The sequence below is a fragment of the Manis javanica genome, chromosome 2 (genome assembly GCF_040802235.1).
Source record: "Manis javanica isolate MJ-LG chromosome 2, MJ_LKY, whole genome shotgun sequence".
NCBI classification, from domain to species: Eukaryota; Metazoa; Chordata; class Mammalia; order Pholidota; family Manidae; genus Manis; species Manis javanica.
Genome location: NC_133157.1, coordinates 51,448,646 through 51,469,377, shown reverse-complemented (window position 1 = coordinate 51,469,377; position 20,732 = coordinate 51,448,646). Strand labels below are relative to the sequence as shown.

Here is a 20,732-nt window from a genome sequence, read left to right as displayed (position 1 = left end):
CAAACGTCTTGGCAGACTCGTGTGCCAAACGCCGGGATCCGAGATGGCCAGTGCCCTCCGAGAGTGCGCCATCTAGTGGGCGAAACACAGAAATAACTAATGAAAGGCAGGCAAGTGCTGTATGGGAAGGGACAGCATGTACGATGGACATATGGAAGGAGGGATTAATTCTGTGCAGCCTGTGAGACAGCTGAAGTAGGCAAGTCAGATTGGAAAGGAGGTTAAGACTTTAACCCCTGGGATGGTGGGGATGGCTAACTGTCCACCACCAAAGGCTTGTGTTCTGCCTTCCATTGTACACATTTGTGGCTGCTAAGCAGTTGTTCAGCTGAGGTCCCCATTTCACATCCTTCCTTGCATCTAGATGAGGCCTGGAACTAGTTCTCAATAGCGAAATGTCACCAAAGGGAAGATGGTTACCTCTGAGCCAAGTCAGTAAAGAAATAGGTTTTCTTTCTCCATCTGCTCATTCTCCATCCTTGGCTAAATATGGACTTGCAGGGTTGCCTTGTTAACCTTATTTGGAGGTGGCAGTTCTGCTGCCATAGAACTGCCTTGGACACTATGTGAATGAAAAGGAAATGTTCCTGAGTTTAAGGTATTACACATTTTGGGACTATTTGTTATAGACAATATATAAGATGTCTTAACAGAGGTGGTAAGGACAGGAGTGAGGCAGTAGGCAGAGGGCTTTCCAGGTGTATGAAAGTGAACACAAAGTCTCAGGGGCAAGAAAATAAAGGGTTTGTTCAATCCTGTACATTGTTGGTGAAAGTGTAAAATGGAGTATAAAACGGATGACTCTGGAAAAGTTCAACAGTTTCTTATAAACTTAAAAATGCACCTATCCTATGCTCCAGCAGTTCTACTCCTAGGCATTTACCTAGGAGAAATGAAAACACATGTCCATAAAACTACTTGGGCTGGAGTTTCATCACAGCTTTATTTGTGGTAGCTGAAAACTGCTTACAGCCCAAGTATCTACCAGCAGGCGAGTGGGTACAAACATGTGGCACATTCATATTGTAGAATCCCATTTGGCAATAATTAATAAATAAAGAACAAATTGCCAATACATGCAGCAATATCTGTAAATATCAAAACATTATGTTGTGCAGAAGAAGCCAGCTATAAGAGAGTATATACTAAAGTTTAGGGCAGGCAAATTAATCTATGGTGACAGAAATCAGGATAGCAGTAGCCTGTAGGGGAGAGAATTGACTGGAAAGGGACATGAGGAAACTTTCTGAGATGTGGAAACATTGAGAGGTGGTTACGTGGTTGTATACATTCATCAAAACTCATCGAGTGGTACCCTGAAGATCTGTGCATTTCCCTGTATGTAAATTTTTCTTTAAGATTAACTAAATAGAAAAGAAAGCATTCAGAGAAAATGAATGGATAATTTTGATTGGAGCATGGGGTTTTAGACAGAGGAATTGGAATAGAATATAGTAGCATATAAGATTGGTATAGAGTTTGACTTTTATTATCTAAACAATGGGGATTTTATTACCTAAACAATCAAAACCCAGGGCTTTGAGTAAGGGAGAAACAAACAATTTTGCAAGTTTCTAGAATGTAAATGGCGGCAGTGTGGAGAAGGGAAGGGAGTAAGATGGCAAGTTGTGTTCAGGCCAGGGCCCTTATAAATTATGCACAGACTGGAATTTCCCTGTGCACGTATGCAAAGGCCAGTCAGGGGAGACAGCTGGGGATCTAGTAGCTATGTTTGCCAAAGTTTGAACCATGAAACAAACAGTTTCTTTCATACAGAGAGTATTTTAAGTCTTATGACTCTATAGTAATATCAGGCCATGTGTTATGATTGGAAATTATTTCTGTTATTAGTTACTATTACTACTCTTGGACTGTTGAATGCCAAGGCTTGGAAGGAGCTGGGCAGGACCCAGAGAAAGAAATGGTCTGTGAAGTTTGCATTTCCAAGAGCTCAGCAGACAGGCGCTTCGCGGCTAGTCATTTTATGCTCATCCACTCACACCTCGGGCTGTGTTCTTCAGTTTGCATCAGAAGCACCAAGAACCTGGAGGTGGTGATGGTGGAACCACAGAGCACAGGCTCAGATGTGAACAGTTACTTAGACCCCCTGCTGAGCAGCCCGTGTGTTTCTCAAATATCCTGGGAAAGGCTATAGCAGCAGTGCCTCTATACCACCCTGAGTTAGCATGTAGGAAAACCTCACAGATTTCTTAGCAGGCCAAAAAGATGTAAGAACTACTAAGCAGCTCAGAAAACTCTTGTTTATTAAGCTAAACATTTATAGCTATTTTCAGATTGTTTACTCTATGTTGGTGCTGGGACATAGACATGGATAAGATACCGATGGGTACCCCTTCTCCTCTTCTTTTCATTCGTATCTTCCAGCAGCATTTCCGTGTTGGGTATTTTCCAAGAGAGTCCTGAATTTATATATTTTTGTCCTTTTCAGCAAAGATGATTCATTAAATGTCAAGCCAAATGACCTTATTTAGGATCTTTGTCAGATTTTTCTTTTAAACGTACCCAGAAATCAGAACAACAAATCCTTCGTCAGTCTCTGAAACAGTTTCATAAGTAGTAGCAATTGTAGTTGCAGTGTACACAGCAGGTGCTCCATAAGTGCTTAAATTGTGCCTAACCTAAGTCACATGAGACTCTCTGGAAGTTAAAGCCAGACAGCTGGTTCCTAGGGTCTTGGCCATTCTGTTGTGATGTGATGTGGCTGTGATGACCTGGGAGCTCCCACCTGACTGTGGATTGCATCTGTTCAGCAGTTTCATGGTATGAGCTCTACTGAATCACTGCACTGCTTGCAGTCCCATGGTGACAGGGGTCTCTCAGTGGCCATGGGGGGCTCTCATTTAGCCTGCCAGCTGTCCTGAATGTGCAATACTCAGCAGGTTAAGAGTTCTTCACGGGATCCTTGCCCTGCCCTGAACAGCAGTGGCTTGGACATGAAGAATCAATCTTCCTGGAAGCTGCAGATGGTCCGACTTCCTTCTAGACTTCCCTGAAGGTGGGGCTGATTGCCAAAGGGAACAGGCTTTTTCTGGCAGAGAGACCTGTTTCCCACTCTGGGAAAAAATGGGGACCTCAGAAACCTTGCCTCCAATGGGCCTTTGTTACAAAGCTTCAGCAGGGTGGAGCAAACACTTTGGAGACAGACAGGCCTAGGTTGGAATCCTGGCTCTGCTATTTACTAGTACTAGATCTAGTACATTAACCTGTAAGCCTCAGTTTCCCCATCAATAAATGGAGATAATAGTGGCAATTACTTGTATTTGTCAGAGTAAGTAGTGCTACGTGCCATAACCAACAACCTTAAATGTCAGTGTGCTGCCGTGAGAACAGCTTATTTCTCATTCATCAGAGTCTACTATGGATGCTGTGATAGATGGCTTTTCCAGATGGCTCCTCTTTGAGAACTGATTCAAAGATCAGGACCCTTTCCACAGTACATATCTCTCATCATCTAGGGATGCAGAGTCCTGTTTCTGGCATTGGAGGGAGAAAGAGATTGAGTGAGACAGAGAAAGAGATATAGGGAGAGAGGGAGGGAAGAAATACAAACATCCTAAAAAGTACAGTCCAGAACAAAACTGTTAGTACCTCTGATCACATGATGTGCAGAAATGCAAGAGACTGATGAATTGTCTTCCAACAGTTAGTAGCTTTAAATTAAACATGATGGGAGTGTTTATACCACAGAAATTGGAAATTGCTAGAAATCAGGGCTATTTTCCCCTAGAAAACTGGTAAACATTTCCAAGAACATCATTGGTTCCCCTCCAGCTCTGGGTTAGATGACCATCCCCACGGCTAAGCACTCTCCTCAAACACTGTGTCAAGTGATGTTTGAGAAGTGATCCTCTTCCCAAGTCCACACTGAAGAGCAGGCCCTGGATGCTAGAGAAGAGTAGCCTCTGGCAGGATTTGAATTTCAGTTCCACGGTATTCAGAGGCTGAGTACTTTTCACTAAGCCACACTCTATCTTAGTGACAAAGTCTAGAGCTTTGCCCGTGGTGGGAAACATGACATCTCAAATCTGAAACACGGGACCCCCCCATTCAGGTAGCTCTGAGGCCCTCTCCCCCTGCACTCTCTTATCCGGCTTGCCGTTTTACCCCTTCTTGCCTGCTGCCCCAGCTGCTGTCCATGCTATCCAAATTGAAAGATTTTGAGGAGTTGGGAGGCTTGGCAAAAAGAGGCTCTCCTTTACAGTGTCCCCCATGTAAAAGAGCTGTCTTCTGAAAATGATTATTAATCCTTCCCCTCATGCACCTATGCACAAGCCCTATTTCCTAATGTTACCATTTCTGACTTTGGCCATTTTCTTTTCTAAGACCTCTGGGAGCCATTAGCAGTGTTTTCCTGCTACCCAGGATTTGCAGAACACAGACGGGCCCAGAGCGGCCTCATGACGTCTGGAAGGATGTGATAGAATTTGCTACTGGAACCCCTGCTTTTCTTACCTGTGGTGAACATTCGTCATCATTCCCCAAAATAGTGCAGACAGGACAAAGGCATCTCTGGGTCTCTGGGCAAGCTTGGCCTGGGTCTGTTTGCCCTGGGGGAGTGGGCTGGGCAGAGGGGGTGGGAGTGAATTTCACTCATCATTCCAGTGGGGGAAAGGCAAGGTTCAGTGCATTTCTGTTTGTTTTTACAAACTCAATGGGACCACCTCCATCCCCACCACCACCCAGTTTGCAGTCAGACCTTCCCCAGACTCTGGAACAGAGCCGCGTACAGCCACAGCTCCAAACAGCAGTGGATGAATGGCAAGGTCTGAAATGATGTCAACAGCTTGCGCGGAGGCCAAGGGAAACATGCGGGGGCCTCCATGGCTTCATCCCTGTGCTTGTTGCAACACATCTGTGAGTCGTAAGTTTTCCTTTGGAGCAGACAGAGTACAGTACATCTGAATTAGATTCGGAACCCAGCCTACCTTTTCCAGACCCCTTACACCCTCCTCCTCTTCCTCACCCTCCTTGAAGAACTAAGGTTCTCCAAGCAGGTCTGAGAGAGGCAAGGGATGGGACATGGGGCGGCTAGAACTGGTGATAATTTGGAATTGTTTTGCAGAGACCTTAAAGTCCACAAGTCGTGGCAGTAGGGGTGGGCATGGGGGAGAAGGGCAGGCAGAGCAAGGGGACAAGGTGTAAGAGATGGGATTCCACAGCCGAAGTGTTGCTGAGGGTTGAGACAACTGTGAGAATTCATGTCCTCACGCCTACTTCCCCCTGAAGTATACAAGTTTTTGCATTTTGTTTTGTGTTTTGAAGGGGCAGAGGTTAGAGCTGCCTAAAATCATTGTTCCAATCTTCCATTTGATGATAGCTGTGGAGACATAGCCAGAGGGTCTCTGAGAGCTAGTTCATCCTTTAGGTGACTTGATGGTGGAGCCATCTCCATGGTCAGTAATTCTGCTTTTGAATCTGAATCCCACAGATGCAGCCCCAGGGGAATTTCTTAAGTACTGGAGCAGTGAATTTTATGGATCAAATGACAAGTCAGTTTATTAAGCCGGATTATTTTTCTGAGTCCAACAAGGCCTTGGAGCCTGGGAGGGGGAGAAGTTTAGCATAACTCCCTTGCTGCCTCCTCCTCCCGTCGCCCTCTCTCAATTGCTTCAGCCAAGCAAAGTTTGCAGAGAGTAGGTTCTGTGCGGCCTGACAACAGGACGGGATGCAGGGCCTCTCCTCCTCCACACTGACCGCCGGGTTGGGCTGGGCGCGGCTGGCCATCGCCAGGAACGCAGCCGCTCCCGCTCTTGCTTCAACCCCACCATCGCTGACACTTGGCTTTCCTTTTACGATTGTGTTTATACTGCAAACATACTTTGGGAAAAGGAGAACTCTCTCCTGGCTGCTGGCCATACCACCTTGTGGTTGCAGAAGCACAGCTGGACTGGGCCTGAGCTCTGGGTGCTGTGGATGCGCCTAAGAGGATGGACCTAGGTGCCCTGAGAGGGTGGGACCGGTGACTCACAGCTTGGCAGTCCCCTCTTCTGAGTCACCTGCCCCAGGAGAAGATGATGGGGCTTCAAGTCTCCTGGGGAAGGAGCTGAGCCACAAAGTCAGAGGTGCGGTCTGTGTTGGTACCTGTAACATCCATTCTCTTCCACTGAGAATAAAAAACAACCTAATAGCTACCAGCTTCTGAGAACATAGTAGGTGTTCCCCAGATTTTAACTGTCATCACCATCATTAAAGAGCTACTAGGCACTGCCTTACTGCTCTGCATATGTTTTCCTCTAATTCTTAGACTAGCCAAGCAAGAAGGATACCCATTATCCTCATTTTCAATGTTTGGCTCAGAGAGGTTAAGTAATTTGCTCAAAGGCACACAGAGCTAGCAGTGTTAGCAGCTGTCTGACTCCAAAATCTAAGCTTTTCATAGGGAAATTCATAGCCTCCTGCTTTTTCTCTGTCCCCTTTTTTCTCTGTCTTGATGGGCCACACAGGGACCACAAGTGGCACTTGAGGCCCAGGGCCCATGGTCTGTGGCCTCCCCCCTGGGGAGGAGTTGCCTCCTTGCTACTCCTTCCCTCAGCCTGTGCACTGGCTCCTGGCCTCTGGAAAGAACCTCGGGCATGTCTCTGAGCAGCTGAGCTCTGAAAAGCAGTGGTCTTTTGGCCAAATGCCCTTTCCATTGCTCTTCATGAAATTGTTGAAAATACCACAGAGGGGTGGGGTTGGCTTGGGCCTCTAAGCGTTGCCTTCTGGGAGCGGCCTTCCCACTGAGATGACTACCTCTCCATGTCCTTCCCACCTACACTGGGCAGTGAGATCCACATGACTCTGGAGACTTGGCAGGCTGAGCTCCAGCAGCTGTAGGGGCGAGGGGAGATGGCTGGGAAGCAGGAAGAGGTCACACAGTCAGGTTGACGAGTAGGTCTGAGACGGGAGGAAGCATGGAGAGCTGGTGCTCACCCACAGAGCCTGGCCAGAGCCTGTGAAGACACGGCCATGGTAGCCACTGGATCTCCAGGTTTAGGGATCCATTGAGCAGCAGAGAGAGAAGTCTGTGACTCCAGGATCTGTGGGAAGGAGGACCCCACACCTGTGCAGACCCTAAAACCCACCATTCTCGTTCTCATGGCATGGGCTTCAGTTTGGCCAAAGCCCTGTGTGCGTGTGTGTGTGTGTGTGTGTGTGTGTGTGAAGGTCATGGTTATGTGCAGAGCGCAAACTTCCTGTTTCTGGAGTGTAGCCAGGAATTCTCCAAGGCGGACCCTGTGCTATAGTTTGGTGGGAGCTATCCTTCCAGCTCAGTAGTGGAATAAAAGAACAACTGCATGACTGAGGATGGGAGATCTATCCTGGTTTTCCCTCTCCTTTCTCTTTCTCTCTCTGTATACAGATTTCACAAGCTAAAAGTGTTGTCTCTTACTTTCTGCACGAACAAACTTTTGATCAACCTATCAACAATCCTCAGATACAGTATCCAGGGTCCTTGCCAAGGTGAATACAGTCTCTATGGTCTACTCCAGGCAGTCTGTAGGGAGCACTGGGCTGGATCAAGAGACCCACATTTGAGCTCCAGTCTGGCTCCCAGTTAACTGTGTGTCCTTAATTAAGACTCCCCTTCTCTGGGCGTTAGTGCTTGCTCTGTCAAAGGAGGGTGTGTCCTAGGAAGTCTGATGGAGCCCATCAAAACATGATTCTAAGTGGCCTGTCAAGGTGCCCATAGCCATCATGCATGTGACCTTTGGTGCAGGAGCCAAAGTCTGAATCATCTTTTGGTAAAGCTACAGACTCTTTAGAGGCTTCCGCTGAATTATCAAGTATGTGAAGCTCGGACGTTACATCTTCCAGTTCATGGGAATGAGGCAGTGAAAGAGCCCGGCAGGGTGGCTTCCGGTCCTGCAGACATGCTTGTCTTGGAGCCATAACCAGAGAGCCTGGAAAGAGGGATGGAGATTTAAGATGAAGAATGTCCCGGGCTGGTGGTGAGTTACTGGACAGGGCTCTTCTCAGTAAGGCAAGAAAAGCCCAAAGTTGGTGGGCCAAAGGGCAGGCAGGGAGGAAACTGTGGCTTTTCTGGGCTCAGGGACAGATAACAACAGGCTTTTTGGTGCTGCAGGGTCCCTCTCTCTCCACTCTCTGCTTGTAACAATCACCCTGGGGAGGAAGTAGGGAGGAGGGTGAGCTGGGGGTCTGTGTCTTGTGTCAGTGGCTCCATACTGAGCTGATGATTCAGATGATTTAGTGGTGGTAACAGAGCAAAGACACTCTGGAGGAAGAGCATAACTTATCAGAAAGATTCACCAGGAGTTTGGGTCAGAGGAGGAAACAGGGTCTCGAGGAAGAAAGGCCCGGAAGGACCATCTGTAGACTGGGCTGCAGGGATGGGGAGCGAGGAGCCAGCATCCACTGGCATAGCTGCCCAAGAGCCTGAATCGCCAAGCATCTCACTGGTGAGCACTGAGGAGTTACAAGGATGGCAGGGGATGGAGGCCCAGGTGGGCTAGTGGCTGAAGGGGTCTAGCCTTCTGTCCCCCACGATAGCAAATGTCAGAGCAATGCCACCCCCAGAGCTGGTGCTACCTAAATAGTATGCTGCAGGGCCAATGAGCAGGTCTTCTGTTTTTCCTGATCCCAGCCCCCTAATAACTTTCCTATAGGCACCTGGAATTCTGGCCAGGTGTGGAAAGCTTTATCATTTAGGGAATTAAGGATAATGAGAAAACTTTTATTGAGCATATATATACTGGTCCAGGAACTCTTCTCAGTCCTTTATACATACTGTATTAGGGTTCTCCAGAGAAACAGAACCAGCAGGAGATCTCTCTGTATACCTATCCATCCATCCATCCATCCATCCATCCATCCATCCATCCATCCATCCAGAGAAAAAGATTTATTTTAAAGAATTGGCTCATGCAGTTGTGGAGTCTGGTAAGTCAGAAATCTGTAGGCAGGTTGTCAGGCTGGAGACCTTGGGACAGTTGATGTTGCAGTCTTGAGTCCAAAGACAGTCTGGAGGCACAATTCTTTCCTTCCAGGGGACCTCAGTCTTTCCTGTTAAGGCTGTCAACTGATTGGATGAGGCCCACCCACACTCCAGAAGGCCATCTGCTTTACTTAAACTCTCCTGATTTAAGTGTTCATCACATCTTTTCAAAAACTTCCCCTCACCTAGATTGGTGTTTGGCCAAGCAACTGGGCATTAGACTAGCCAAGCTGATATGTAAAATGAGCCATCACCTATACTTTACTTGTTTTAACCCTTACAACAACTTTGTGAAGTAGGCCATAGTGTAATCTCTGTTTACAGGCCAGGAAACTGAGATGACATTTAACAAGTTGTCAAAATACCACCAGTAGGAGACAGAGCCGGGACTCAGATTCAGGATTATTTAAATCTGGAGGCTACCCTCAGCCATTGCACTGCACTGCCTCCCTGGTTTTACTCCCAGAGACCCTGTTTTAAAACACCATATGCTTGGAAAGGGGACATGTTAAACAATCAGTGAATCTCTTGCTCATTCCATCATTCAAATATTTGGGGAGTGTCTCTGATGAGCCAGACATGCTGGTTGGTCAGCCTTTACCCCTTGGGTCAGCAGTTTTCAACCTTTCCCATCTGGAGCACCAACATCTGACTGGCATTAATGGTATGCTCAGCATTAGGGGCGATGCCCAACACACTTGTGATTTCTCTACTCTTCTATGTCACACTCCAAAAGCACTAGCATTCTCAGATTGTCACCTCTCTGAGACCCTCCCCAGAAGTTCACTTCTCAGAAGTTCTGATTCCCAAAGGGTATCAGATTGGGTGTGGGCTTTCTCCTGTCCCAAACCGCACACAGTAGTTGTCTGAGAGGCTTGGTTCCCAGAGATTGGAAGCTGGAAGCTGGGGTGTCCATCAGCCTCAGGAGGACCAGGATGTCCACCTCCTACCTTCACCATCAGGGGTCAAGACCCCGTTATTCTCCTGCCTGTGCTCGGCAACATGGACATCCATCTAACTTCCAGTCAAAGGTAAGGACTGAAAAGCAAGAGAATTTTAAATTCTCATGAAGAACCTTGAGAAATGAAGAATTTGAATTGAAAAGTAAAACTTTTTTTCCAGCTTTAGGCCCCCTAAAGAAAGGTGAAGAACCCCAGATAATGAGGCGAGATGTCATCTTTCTCCTGTTGGTCTCTGAGCCTCTTCCCCCTCTGAACTGGAGGAAAAGTGTCAACAAAATGACCACCCCCCTGTTAACTGATGTTCCTCAGACGGTCTGTAAACACAAGACAAATGATTCTGGCCACTACAAATCAAGATCTTGATGTGTTGCAGACCAGAAGTCAAGTGCGCACCGATTGCTGAGACTCCCACACTGTTTCTGCTGTAGAAGAATTTGCCTAATAAATTTCCTTTCCATTGTGTGAGGGGGAAAGGAAAGAGAAAGCCGGCCAGGTTGGACAGAAAGCCCCACATGCTGAGGGCGTGGTGTCGACTGCTGTGCTAAGTCTCCTTGTTCGGTGCAGGCACCAGGCCTTATTCAGCATTTACCCCCTTGTGGTGCCACAAACTGGTCACTGGAAGAGGAGAAAGGCCGACAGATGTTGCTTCTCAGGTTTCAGAGTTTTAAGAGCCACTGGCTCCACGAGAATCAAATCCCACAGGTGTTTCCCAACTTGAGTCAAGGTAGTCAGGTTACAAGGAGAGGCAGAACCTCATAATGGGCAGAGATGTGAAATCAGGGATAGTGTGGTGTGAGCTCTTGAAGTTGCTCCTTAAGTCAGAATAAGTCAATTGATTGGTTCTCATGCTCTGCATAGAAACCTGGGTCTCCTTTCTATTTTCTTTATCAGAGAACTGATTAAATAGATGTCACCAAAAAGATCCCTCTGATGGCCAGATCCACTCTCCAGTGAGCACCAGTTAAGGGCAAGAAAACAGAGAACAGGTAAAGGGTTCCTTATGGTGGCCGGCTGTCTCTTACGGCCATGAGTTGGTTACAACACAAAAATGTATTTTGCCATGTGAAGACTCACTGCAGAAATTAGTACTCTCTCCACTCACGTCAGAGGAAAATGCAAAAGAAGGACATATCTTTCAAAACAACTATTCCTAAAGAGAATGATGTAAGCAGGAAGATTGGCGTGTGAGCGAGGGCCACCAAATTTATTAGCCCCACAACATATGGGTTACACTGGAGGATAGCAGGAAACAGATTTCCACTGGTATTTGGAAAAGAAGTCTATTTTCTATCTAGCGGGTATCAATTTCATATTTTTTAGGCTTCTTCTTTCACTCCTTCCTACCTTCTTTTCTTCCTTCCATCTGTCTTTCTGCCTTCTTTCCTTGATGAAAATGGAAAAATACATACAATAAAATATGTAAATAAGCAAAATCACGTAGAGTAGGTCTTGACTTTATGCATGCATCTCCATGTTATAGAACTAGGTCATCAGTCTTGGAATACATTGGTTTGGATTCTCTTTGTGTGTGATTCTAAAAATCAGAATTTTACAGCTTTTAAATTCATCCCATGTAAGTCAAAAAGTCCAATTCCCTTTTATTCTAACAAAGGAAGAAATGAAGTCCAGAGAAGTTAAGATTCTTGAAAAAGAGTCACACAGATGTGTCCTAAAGTCTGAGTTTGGAGAAGTGATGCCAGTTGCAACCTCAGACTGTGGGGCCCTTCTTTTTCCTGGTGGAGCATGAAAAACTTTCAGAGGCAACTACCAGCTTCATTAATTCACCTCATTTTGCTGGCTACTGTCTTCTCTGTCTTTCCATTCTCTGTCTGCAGCTTCAAGCTCTAAAAACAAAGGATATGGAGGTATTTTGTATTTTGCAAAAGGCTATGAGGGCATGCCTGTATTAGGCAGACTATCTTGTGAGGTTCTTAGTGGCAGAAGGAAACTAACTTGGAAAGCTTGCTGAAATATTTTTTATTCTTCTTTTGAAAATGTCTTGATGCCAACTCAAATTGGTAAGGAGCCAAAATATCAGAGAGTGCTTACTCTTGGTTTATGCTCCAAACTGGAGACCCCATAAATGTGGGTATTATTCTATGTCATCATTTTTCAGAGCTGAGAATTACGAGATAGAGCATTGAGGATGGAGAGGTTAGAAAGGTGGTACAAATTCTATTTTTATCCTACCCTCTTCTCTTGGGAGCCCAGCAATCCCCCTGTGTTCTCAGACCCATATGGAATGATCTTTGGTGCCCTGGTTCTTTGATTTTACTGCAGTGTTCCCATAGGGAGAATCTGAGGGAGAAGAGTGGTCACACAAAGGCAGAAATCCAGTTGAAAAGTCAAACATGCAGGGCTCTGGTGACCACTCGGTCTTGAAATGGAGGTCCAGTTGTAATCTTAATCATGAAGAATGGAAGTCAACATAACCAGGCATAACTGGCCCTGTAGCCCACAGCCTATTCTTTGTGCTGCAGTAGCAAAAAATATTTTCAAAACTTATCATGTCATTCTCTTGCTCACAATCTTCCAGTGGCTTCCCTTCACTCTCAGAACAAATTCCAAGTTCTCACCATGACATAAAAGGCCTCAGTGATCTGTGTCTTGCCCACCTCCACAGCTTCACCTCCTATCACTCCTATCACTAGTCTTTCACTAGTTATAACCACATTGGCATATTTGTCTGATACACAAAACAGGTCCTGCCTCAGGACCTTTATACTTACTGTCTTACCTCCCTGGAATGTTTTCTGCACCATACAACCACACATCTAATTCTTGATTTATTCATATTTCTTCTCAAAGATACTTCCTTGACTACCCTGTAACACCCCATCCATCATTCTCCATTCCCTCATCTTACTTTTCTTTATATCACTAATATGCTTATTATTTATTTTCTCTCTCCTTCATTCATGAAGGATATCATGAGGCTAGTATTCCTAGACTAGTGCCAAGCACATGGTAGGTGTTCAATAAATATTTGTGGAAGAAGCAAATGCCTTATATTTAGTGTTCACGTATCTTTATGTCTCTTTCCACACCTATTTTTTCCAAGTATACACACCTACCTTCTACCCCCATGGACACACACACATGCACACAAATACACACATAAACTAAGCACAAAACATTTAGGCATAAGGTTATTTCATTAAGCATTAATTGAAAATTTTTTAGTGCAAAGCCCTTTACCAGGTTCAGGGGCAAGAGGAAAGTCCTGGAAAAAGGAATAAAAATAGTCTTCTCTCTACAGCAAAACCCCTTTCCACTGACTCATAACTAAATCTGTTTTACTTATTGTAACTGTGACAAAAATTTACATGGGAAATTATTTTACACTCGCATGTGTTCTGAAATTTCACTTTGATTTTAAGCATGCCACTTCTTTAGATTTTTCTTTTCTATATCATCGTGTCTTTGGGGTTATAATTACTTCTTTACACTCTATCACAGTTTTGGAATTCCTGTTGAGGAATAATCCCAGTACTGAGGTTGCACAATTAATTCTGCAAAATAAGATTAAGAAACTCTGCATTCTGGATAGAAGACCCTGTCTGGTGATTAGTTGCCTGGAAGAGCTTGTTACAAGCCAAATAGAAGGAGCTGTCATCCTGTTGATGGTTTCCAGGGACCAAGGCTCCAGGACCTGCAGTAATTTCATTTGTCATCATTGCAAAACCAGATAGCCGCATGAGCTGCCAAAGCCTGCTGCAGAGGAGGTTCACTGCCAACTGTCCTTAGGAACCGGAACACAAGGTAGACAGGGCAACTGCTGGAAATGAAGTATTTCTAGCAGTTAGATTATCATCATCATGAAAAATAGAGGCAGCTAGGTTGGACCTACTTGTAATAATTTTCCAGCTCTAGACAGAAACTTTTAGTGATCAAGGTATCTCTAGAAATCATGAAGGTAGCTATTTCCCTTGCCGTTGTGAGAACAGGCTCTGAGAAGTCTTTGATTAGACAGTGCAGCAACACTGGACAGGACGAGGGGAAGTAAGTATGACCTGGCAGAGACACCCTACCAAGGCATTAAATGTGAGCTAGAGGGAATGCATCTGACTGGAGGGTCAGTGGTGTCTCAAGGGTATAAAAGTGGAGGTGATCCTGAGTCAAGCAACAGTGCCAGAGAAAAGTGGGGAGAATCACGACCCCAGTGGACGCAGGGCTGCACTCTTATTCTGCTCAGTTTGTCTGTCTGCTGATCCATGGGAGTGCCTCAGCTAATAGCTGGGGGTAAAGGCAAAGGACTCAAGTCCCCAAGAAAGGGTGTAGCAAGAGCTGAAAACAGCACAAAGACCTTCCATAGCTAGGACAAGCTAAGTTACGCTGTGGAAACCAATCTCCCCAAGCTTGGTGGCTTAAAACCATGAAGGCTGGTTTCTTGCTCATACTGTACGTGCAGTGCACATCAGCAGGAGACACTGCTCATCGCGGCCACTCAGAGGCCCAGGCTGGTGGAGTGGTCACCATCTCTAATGCCGCCAGTCACCCTGCCTGAGAGAAAACAGGGCTGGACGGAGGGGTGGTTTGTCCTCTTGTTTAAATGCTCTGTCCTAGAAGTGACCCACATAAATTCTGCTTACAGCTTATTGGCCAGAACTAGTTTTACAACCCCCACATGAGGGCAAATACCATCTACTGAGTAGGTGGGTAGATGGGGAGAACTGGAAACACTTGGTGAATAGAATTAAGGACCGGTGCAACCCCTTCCTGATCCCATGGAGTGCTCAAGAAATAATGAGGAGAGTGTCATCCAAGTCAGCACCTGAGATCCAGGGCAGCTGGGGAGTATAAAGAAGACAATACAGAGAATGAGGAAAGGGGGTGCCAAGGCAGAAGCCCAAGATCTGAGAGTGAGCCCACAAAACGGAGGTGGGAAGCCTGAGGTGGTAGAGAGACATGTTACAGCTCAGGGACCATGCCTTCCCCAAGGCTGTCTGTGCAGATTGGGTCTGAATGGCACGTAACTCAATTGCAGATCCATTGTCACCCAGTTAGGGGACTGAGGCTATAAACATAGTCCTTTCCTGTAGGACTTGCAGGTGGAGCTCATCAGAAGATGGACCTGTGAGGAAACAGGGATGGGAAATGTTGGGGAGGGAGGCAGGGACTCTTAACTTCCTCTAAGAGGAAATCATCTATTTTATTTTCAAGGACTGTCATTGTAAGTCCCCAAACCCACAGGTATAGATGTTAGGGAGAATTTTTGAAGCTTTTGTAATTCCAGATGAGTTCTAAGGGAGGTCGAGGATTTTTGTTTGCTTAAGACTCTGCAGCAGTGTTTCATAGAGTGGAGCTCAAGACCACCTATATCTAAACCACTGGGGAGCTGGTCAACATGTGGTTCCCTAGGCTTCTCCCCAGGCTACTTATTTGGGGATGGAGCCCAGAAATTTGCATTTTTGACAAGTTCCCCTGATATACAAGTTGGAGAATCATTGCCTTTAAAAGGGATGGAACTGCCATTAGGGTGGCACAAGTTGGTCCTCCCTAGAAACAGAAAAGGAAACCCTTCCAGTCCTATGATCTTATACTCCCGGGCAGCAGTTTAAAGATTCCGATGGATTTCACTAATTAGTCCTGTTTTCATTCTGGCTCTTAACTGGATTCTGACTCCAGCCTCTCGAACTGTCTCCGCTTGCCCTGGCTTTTGCTGGAGTCAGGGCCACCAGTTGCTGCGATGGGGAAAACAGGTGGCTGGGCCTATGGGGCAGGGGTGTCTGCTCTCCGCAGGACACAATTACATGCTCCAAAAAGGACAACCATGACCTGTCCTAGGCAACAGAGGGGAACTGTTGTCAGCATTTTGAAAAGCTGGAGCCATGCTTGGAAAGGGCTGACGGGGGCCACTGATGGGTCTGGCTGAAAAACAATTGCTTATGAGGAGGATCAGTGTCAACTCTGGAGTGAGCCATGCTCGAATTAGCACCATCGTGGTAACAAGCAGAATAAGCAGGGCTGAAATGACATATTTAGTCAGGAAAGAAGCCTGTGTTTAAGGGAAGAGCTCTTTTAAAGGAAACAATGCATGAGAATTGGATGAGAAGCTTCTGGCTCCTTGTTTGTCTGGCTTTTAAAAAAACTTCAGAAAAGTCAAGTGGCTCATTCCCTGAATTGAGTTATGTGTGCAGCTTCCATATTTCCACAGCAGATGAAAGCTGCCCTTTCTGGATTGTTGTACGGTTTCCATCATTCATGAGCTTTGTGTCCTTAGGAGTCACAGAGCCTCTATTTCCTCCAGAGTTTGCAAAGGAGGACTGCCATGCCTTGCCCCGCTGCCTGATGGGTCTCTACACAGAGCTATGGATAATGCAGCGTGGCTGCCGCACCTGGGGAACTTGGGTCTGTTTTCCCCTCCTCTGTAGGGGAATGTACTTGCATGTACTTGCATGTCCTTGAATGTACTTGCAGAGAGCAGTTGTGTTTTTGCGGTGATGGTGGTGGGAGAAGAGTTGAGTGAGCAGGTGTCTTACCCTCTTCCCAGCTCTGCTCTCTTTGCTTCTGGCTCTGCCATGAGCTCCCATTCTCTAACTTCTCATCTCAGTTCTAAAGACTGTATGCCTTCATGTGAGTTGGCTTCCTTCTCTTCACAGGCCTCCCATAGCGAAGCTTGTCAAGGCCATAACTAGGTTCTTGGACCAGGCCTTCTCCTCCTCCCTAGTAGCTCTGGGTGGGAGGTGGGAAGTGGCAGGACGTTAGTTATTCTTCCAATCACACCTTCATAAGCCTTTACTTTCTCAACTTCCTTATGTATAAAATGTGGGAATAATATCTCCCTTTAAGGATAAAATACAATCTCTAAGAAGCCTAGCTCAATGTCTGGCACAAAATCAGCATACAGTATGTACTTCTTGAGTTTAATTGGGCTATTTTGATTAATATTACAAATGATATTATTATAATGATTTCCTATTTGGGAGAGACATAGATTCAGGCTCCTTCATCAGTTACATTACAGATGTCACAAAAGGCAGAATTTTTATTCTGTCTGCGGCAAATAAAACAAACAGCTCAACTTGTCTTAATTTAGGGGTAAAGTGTTTCTGCCTCTTTTCTCTTAAAAGCATTCTTTAACAGAGCCCAGAATGCACAGTTGGAAAACATCACCCAGTTTGTAATTGAAATCAGGAGTCTGTTATTAGCTTTCTGCACATGCACAGACGAGTTACTTAACATGTCTTTGCCTGGTTCTCCTCATCTGTAAGATGGGGACAGTGTTTGTTTTCCTGATGGTCATTTGTCTGCTGTGTTGTAAAGATGAATAAAAGAAGATCCTTTCAAACACTTTCAATTCCTCAAGAGAAAATGTTGCTATAGTAACGTAACCCAAAGCATTAGCAGAGGTTGTAGTTCATTGCTGGAAAATCTTTCAAAAGATAGTTTTTGCGTGGGGAAAAAAGAGAAACATCAGGTTAAAATCACCCATTCAGGTACACTTGGCTGCTTACATACAGATCAGGGATCTCTTCTGGAAGGTTATGGGGTGTGTGCTTAAAGAGTAACTTGCAGCAAAGAAAAAGCTTAGCACGGGTACTCGCAGCTCAGCCATCTGGAGAGCCCCCGCTCCCCACCACCCTTCTGTTGCCCACCTGGTGGAGAGCCTGCCCAGCAACAGCAGGCGGTGGCTTTGCCTATCCAAGGCCAGGCTGGTGCTGTGGCAGCCGACACAGCAATCCAGCCAGGAGACAGGAGAGCCCATTAATTGGCTAATTTTGCTTATAATGTTTGGTCACTGCTTGGCAGGCCCCTCTGTCTCTTGGTGGTATTTAGTTGGGCTCATTTAGAGAACTGGCCTGGCTTGGAATTATTTTTTGAATGGCTTGGTGTCATCTTCCAACGGCTCGCCTAAGGTCCACTCCTTTCTTTCCCTCTGCACCACTCTCTAGTCTGGATCAGTTCTTCCAGCCTCAGTACATTGACCAAGCTGATTTGGAGGTGGGTCTCAGTACGTGTCTCAAAATTTCCATTCCTTCCTAACCTCAGATGAAGGAGGATGGCTGGCAACTTTAAGCTAGTCACACTCTGCCTAAGGAATCATCTTTAAACTAGACCCTATAATCCAATATGTCACTATCCAAGGGAAATCTCAGATTTCTAAAGTTGTCCTAGGTCTCCAGCACCAAAGGTAATGAAATCCCCGGATGTTTACTCCAGTCTGGATTTTGGCATTTTCTTTGAAGTCATTTGTGTTCCTAAGGCATTTGTTTCTTTGTGAAAATTTACTAGAAATTGTTGAACAAAGATGAGCCTATGATCTTACTGCACTGATGGACAGTGACTGCATTGGGGTATGGGTGGGGACTTGATAATATTGGTAAATGTAGTAACCATATTGTTTTTTCATGTGAAACCTTCGTAAGAGTGTATATCAATAATACCTTAATAAAAAGTTAAAAAAATTAAATTAAAAAAAAAAGATGAGCCTATGATTCTATTCTTTATTCAAGGTTTGTGTTCAGTGCCAGTTACCCTTACATATTTTTCTTTAGGGTTTTATCTTTCAAACTTTTTAGTAGCCTTGGAAATGTGTTCTTTTTGATACAGCTTTATCCCAAACCCTACCCCCAAATTCTTCCTACTTTATACCTAGGGAGGGACCAAGTCTCCTACTATCAAGGTCAAAGTTTTTAAGAGCTCCACAGCTGTGTCCTCCTGTCTCTTCCCCCCAAGAGAAGGGTATTGCCACTTTCTCTGTCTCCTAACTGTGCCGAAAATGTCTTCTTACTCATCAGTTTTCCCAGTTCCCCCTTTGATTTGTCAAAGATTTTTTGAAATCTCATTTCCTTCCCAGTGACCATTCTACCCTTTGGAGGGATGTTGGTGAAATAGCTCAACACTCAACGCACACAGGTCTTTTTGTCTTTCCAGCTCCCCTAGCTTTTATATAATGAAGATGCCTTAATTTTCTCATTTGCCCCGTGCCTGCCCCTGGGGGTGTGCGACCTCCCAACCTCCCAGGTTTTCAGTGTGCCAGGTCTAAAACATCAGATGCTGTCTTAAACTTAATCTTGTCTGCTCACTTCTATGGCTCCAGGTATTTGGGGGTAATTTAATTTTCTTGCACAATGATGAGGAGCTCTGGTTTACAAATGGCAAAATGAGGTGCAGATAGATTCCTCAGAACAAATTTGTGGCTTGATTAGACATGGAGTTAATCTTCCAGTGCCTGAGTTATTTGGCTACATTCCCTAGAGCTCCTCATTTCTTTTAGATCTCACTATGTATGGGCAGAAAAGAGAGGAGCCATTTTTTCAGTCTTGGTTCTGCCCCATTTCCCCTACGACTTGGTAGGAATTTTTATAAATGGTATATAATGAAAATTAAAACTTTACATTACAAAGAGCAACAACATTTGACACTATCTAATTTTTAAACTTCTAGTAAGCTTTCAGAATGTGACTTGTTTTTCTGAGAGAAATAATTTAGTTAACAGTCAGTTACAGTTCTTCTCAAGGATAAGATAGAGTCATTGAAATCAATTCCTTATGAAGTTTTCCTTTAGTGAAATTGTAACTCTGAGGCTGGTGAGTGTGTGTGTGTGTGTGTATGCGTGTATGTGTATGTGTGTCTTGGGGTCCTGGTGAGAAGAGGGAAACTCTAAGCATCTTGGAGAAAATATTCATAGTTAAATTTAAGTTAAGGGCTCTTCCTTGAGCTCGAGTTTCACTGAAAACCTAAAGCATGGGCCAAATTCAGCAAAAAGCTTATTTGTGGCTGTGACCCTTGAGGACTGGGCAAATTTGATAGTTCATCAGGCCTGGTTTCTGGAGGAGTCTGGGTAGGTTTGTGGGAGAGAGTCTGTGTCTAATTAGGACATGATGTGCAAGGAGGGTTTGCTTCTGATCTAAAGGACAAGTCAGGGTTCCTCATACCCACACACACTCACAGACACAGACAGACATGCCTCTTATGGGTTGTACAAGGTTTGCATGTGAGGGACTTTTCCAACTACATTTCACTTGGATATTTTCAGATTCAGAGAGCTGTACTTAAAAAAATGAAAAAATTCTCTGTGGTAAGAAATTCAAAATCCTGAAACAAAGGAAAAAACATTCTACATCCTCCGTGGGCACATCAGCCCCAGTTTTCCTCCTCAGACTAGGCCCTTCTGGGAGACAGAAGGCTGATACTAGTGCTCACTTTGGAACTACAACTTTAAAGAAACATATCTGACACACACAAAATTTGCAAACACTGGATCTGGAAAAGCCGGTCATAGCTTCCCAGTTATTAAGCACAGAGCAATGCTCATGCATGCTTTTCTCCCTGCAATTCCCATTACGTAAAACAATTCTATCTCCCTATGCATCTTGTCACCAATCAAACCACTGCCTAATGTTAAAGCAAGACAAATATAAGCCTGTGTTCCTTGCACAGGGGAAAACATAAGTGAATTATTTTGAAAATTTGATTGTGAGATGTGCCTATTTCATCTGACAAAGAGAGAGAGAAAGGCAGAGTTGAATGACCATCTTTGTCTTGTAAAACCCCCCACGGTAGTCAAATAAGCTCTCATATCTGTTGATAAGTGATGGTAGTAAATAATTAGGTGATCATTACTTTTGTGAAATATTGTGAAAAGTAACACAAAAACAAAACCCAAAAAAAGCCAGTGGTAGAAGAGACTGTAAAATAATTTCCAGGTAGCTGTCTGGTAAGGAATACAGAGAATGGCATCTTTCTCCCTCATGCCTCTCAGTATTGTTCTCTTTGTTTTGACTCTAATCTCGGTTCTCCATATTTGATACAATAGATAGCAAGAAAACTGAATCTTACAACATGGTTGACATCTTAAAGGAAGTTTC

The 20,732-nt window shown here is 44.9% G+C and overlaps 1 long non-coding RNA gene across 5 annotated transcripts in view; it reads left to right on the top strand.

Moving 5' to 3' along the window:
• LOC140847683 (uncharacterized) overlaps positions 1 to 20,732 on the top strand; it is an 80,434-nt gene that overhangs the window by 10,932 nt on the left and 48,770 nt on the right. For 3 of the 5 annotated variants that reach the window (XR_012127704.1, XR_012127703.1, XR_012127707.1), the window contains one exon: positions 10,810 to 10,904. The exons of the other annotated variants lie outside the window; for them this stretch is intronic. This is a non-coding gene — a long non-coding RNA (uncharacterized lncRNA). The remainder of the gene's footprint in view (positions 1 to 10,809; positions 10,905 to 20,732) is intronic. 5 annotated transcript variants of the gene reach the window in all.